The sequence below is a fragment of the Suricata suricatta genome, chromosome 8 (assembly GCF_006229205.1).
Source record: "Suricata suricatta isolate VVHF042 chromosome 8, meerkat_22Aug2017_6uvM2_HiC, whole genome shotgun sequence".
In the NCBI taxonomy this organism is placed as follows: Eukaryota; Metazoa; Chordata; class Mammalia; order Carnivora; family Herpestidae; genus Suricata; species Suricata suricatta.
Genome location: NC_043707.1, coordinates 117,740,790 through 117,743,859, shown reverse-complemented (window position 1 = coordinate 117,743,859; position 3,070 = coordinate 117,740,790). Strand labels below are relative to the sequence as shown.

General features: G+C 57.8%; 1 protein-coding gene across 1 annotated transcript in view; it reads right to left on the bottom strand.

The window, feature by feature from the left end:
* SYNC (syncoilin, intermediate filament protein) overlaps nucleotides 1–85 on the bottom strand; it is a 16,851-nt gene extending 16,766 nt beyond the window's left edge. Inside the window, exon 1 of the mRNA XM_029946400.1 lies at nucleotides 5–85. The gene's annotated coding sequence lies outside the window, so the exon portion shown is untranslated. The remainder of the gene's footprint in view (nucleotides 1–4) is intronic.
* Nucleotides 86–3,070: the final 2,985 nt, after the last annotated feature.

Here is a 3,070-nt window from a genome sequence, read left to right as displayed (position 1 = left end):
CGACCCCGGGCTGGGCGGTCGCGTTATTAATAGCCGGCCCCGCGGGCCGCTCGCTCCGCGCCCGCGCCCGCCGCACTGGCAGCTGCCGCCGACACCGGATCCCGCCCGCCCCGGGCCGGGCGCGCCCACTTGGCCCCAGCTCCCGCCCGCGGGAGGAGGGAGCGGGCCGCGCGGCCGGGGACGGAGTGGGGGGTGCCCGATCGGCGTCTCCCAAACCCGCGGGCCCCAAGATCTTCCCGAACCTTCTTTCTCTCCACCCATTCCTTCCAAGGGTCCCAGCTGCGGGGGGCCGAAGGGCAAGGGGTAGTGGAGGAGGACGGCTCTGCAGCCCCAGAAGAGCACTTCCCCAGCCCCGGGTCAGCGCGGGTGGGGGTGGGGTCGGGGCAGGGGGTTGACGGGTGGGGGACTGAGAGGGATCCGGCACCCCACTGAGCACAGCTCAGCGTTCTGCGAGCCCTACCGGCGCAGGGGGGAGGCCTGAGCGCGGTGCCCCGCAGCTGTCGCGAAGGGCCGGGGGAGGAGGGGTCACGGCCACACTCGGTGCGTTTGGGGATAGTCGGGAGCCTGTTGGCGGGGGCTGGGGAAGGGCGGTGGGAGCACTGACTGCGTGGGGGGGTTTAAGCCTCTAAGGTCGAGTCCAGATTTAACACTTCCACCCCCACGCTTCGGGGTTTCCTGGGGTCTCTCCGCTTGCTCCACCTGTCACCCCGACCCAGCCGCCCTCTGTCCACTCGGAGGCATGCCCCCTCCCCCAAGGCCTTAGCCCATTAGAGTCAGGGTCAAATTTCAACACTGAAGTCTTTCTCCCGAAGCCAAAAGCCGGCTCCTTCCCAGACCTGGGCCTCAGGCATTCATTCTCCCTTCCGATGCCTATTTTCCACTTAACCCCTCTGTCTGAAGAGGTCTTTGACTCAACCGCACAAGAATGCTGTGTACTGTAAAGGCGACGGGCTGGATGTGTGTTTAATCCGAGAGGCTTTGAGTGTGGGGCGGGGGTGGGGCAATGGTGCTGAATGTGTGTGGGTTGTGTGTTGTGATCAATGTGCCCACCTCAGGTGGTGTGAACACCACATGGTCGTATGTGTGTGTGTGTGTGTGTGTGTGTGTGGAGGGGGAGATAGTAGGATTGTGTGCCTGTGTATGACTTGGTGAGGACTGTGGGGTCCGTGTCTGTGTGCGGGGATGTGGTTGTGGGCTTGTATAATCTTGAGGCGGGGGGTGGGTAGAGAGTGGTTATTATGAGTGGGGATCCATGGTTGTGGACTGTTGTGATGGTGTTGTGGGGCATGTGTATGGGCCTGTGTGTGACTGTGTACCCCAGGGGACTGGGGCTGATGCGAGTTAGTATGCGAGTGGGTGCTCACAGGTCTGTGTGGGGAGTGTCCTCTGTGTGTGACCCGGGGCCTGCGGACAGGTTCACTAATCCGTGCATCTGAGTGTGCCGCCTGTGGCTGTATATTTATATCTCTCTGTCTAATGCAAGGGGCTGAGAGATTAACACCCAGGGTAGCCAAATACACCCTTGTAAGGCATGCATTAGAAAAAGCCGGGTTTTAAGGAGGCGGCTGGTCATTTTCTGACTTACCCCTGAAATATTCCAGGGGAGGAGGTTGGCAGAGGCTCAGCTGCTGGTCATTTGACAGCTGCTGCCAGTCAGAGGGGAGCTGAGGGAGCCAGGGAGAGGCCTGCAGCAGCACTGTTTGCCGTGGGTGCTAGGCGACAGGCAGCAAGGGTGGCCTTAAGGAGGGCTATCCCTTCCCCTCCAACCCTCGCCCCCCAGCTCAGGAGCTGGCCCTGGGCTGTCCCCAGAACCGAATTCCTCACCCCCTTTAACCTTCCCTAAGGCCTTCCTTAGGCTGCAACCCCAAATCTCTGAGTCCCAGAAGCACTTCCACCTGCATGCCTTTGCGGTTCCCCTCTGTCTCAAACAGGCTTCCAGCCCTCCACATCCCAGTTTCTACTCTTCTTTGGGTCTCTGCTTACGTGTCTTCTGCTCAGAAAAGCCTTCCCCGATGCCCCGCCCCCCAGCATAAATGTCTATCCAGTCACTATCCCACTGCCTTGTTTATTCTCTGTGCTGCACTTATTACAATAATAAGTTGTGTTATTGTATAATAATAATAACAACAACATAACTGAAATAATGTAGTTTCTTTTCCGTCCCTTCCTTTTCTGCTTTTGCCACTAGAATGGAAGCCCCATGAGAGCTGGGACCTTGTGTGTCTTGTTCACTGCTGTGTCCCCAAGGCCCGGGGAACAGGGCCTGGTGCATAATAGAATCTCAAAGAAAAAAAAATTGGATAAATGAAAGAAAGCAGAATGGTCCTACCTAGCCCGTTTCAGACAACATTTGATGCCTGCTGTGTGCCAACCGTGTACTACTCAGCACCAAGGAAGGCCGGTGTACTTCGGGAAACAGACATTCACATGGGCTTAGATTGCATATATCAAAGCTGAGCGAGGTATGTGAGGACACAGGACCCTGCTCACTTGGCATACAGTGGCATTCAGCCCGTACCAGGGCCGGTGTCAGGGCACACGGCCCAATTTGGCCCAGGCCCCCACCTGCAAAGAGCTCACAGTGCAGAGGATGCAAGAACTTTGTCTGGAAGACAAACCCCACGCAGAGGCTGCTGAGTGGTATTCGAGGCAGGGAGACCCCGGGAAGCCAGGGATGGGACAAATGAATTCCAGGAGGGGACAACCTCACAGACAAAGTAACCTGGACCTGGAAGGAAGAGAAAGGGCGCTGGTGTCCGGCACAGGTGTCTTTGAAACCCAAGCATAGCCACTCTGTTTCTCAGCCCCTTCGCAAAGTCAAGAGAAGGCCCTGGGCTGACTGCTCTTTGCCTAACCACCGCCCTCCATGCCTCTCTGCTCTGGGGCTGACTCTGGCTCGCAGTCCCACCTGGCCCCCTTGCCTTCCGGTTTCAGGTGGAGTTTGGCCAACAGGAGATACTGACAGTGTGTAAGATCAGTGCAAAGGAGAGGAGTTAGACTGAGATATTTCTAACACTCACATCCCACTGTGATTTGGGGAGTTACTATGTTCCTCCACTGAAAGCCACGC